Source organism: Priapulus caudatus, unplaced genomic scaffold, assembly GCF_000485595.1.
Source record: "Priapulus caudatus unplaced genomic scaffold, Priapulus_caudatus-5.0.1 Scaffold2419, whole genome shotgun sequence".
In the NCBI taxonomy this organism is placed as follows: domain Eukaryota; kingdom Metazoa; phylum Priapulida; class Priapulimorpha; order Priapulimorphida; family Priapulidae; genus Priapulus; species Priapulus caudatus.
This window is the reverse complement of record NW_014579480.1, coordinates 11319-11981: the sequence shown is the minus strand read 5'-3', so window position 1 is coordinate 11981 and position 663 is coordinate 11319.

The window sequence follows — 663 nt, the reverse complement described above, 5'->3', positions numbered from 1 at the left end:
CTAGATTTAACAGAATTTCTTTAGGAGTGCACACTGGTGAGTCGCGGGAGTTTTGATTGGCAAGGGTAATTGCTTTGGTGAGAGGGGCGGGAATGATGGTTTGGGGGTGGACGTGGGTGGGTGAGGGGGCCGGGCGGGGGGGCGACGTGCCAAGCATGCAGTGTGAATCAGGGAAGTCGGACAGTTAAGAGGTCATGGAGTATTTGACTCCGGACTCAACGTTAATGATCGCAACGCCTGGGGAAGGGGTGTGACGACACCAGGGGCATGGATGTATCAAATATTGGGCACTGTGAGGGGCGGGAATGGTAACGATACAGCGGGCGGGCGCCGGGCGGGTGCGGTGGCTGGGTAAACATGTGCGCACTCTGTAGCGAGGGCAGAACGTACTCACACACTATCGTGTGGACATGTACCATAGGAGGAAAGGGCTCAGAACGATACGCACCGGCCGCGCAGCCGGTCGGGTAGACATGTATTGCATAGGTCCGCGTGATCTGCAGCGATCGTCGGAGACGGCAGTCTGTCTCCGCCGATGTTTCCTGCACGATCAGCGGGGACGACACCGACGTCAGCTCACCGATCAGGCCGTGAACTGCTAGATGACTGGAGCAGGTGGGGTGATTATTTGCAGGAAGGTGGGCGCGAACCAGTTCCACCGAT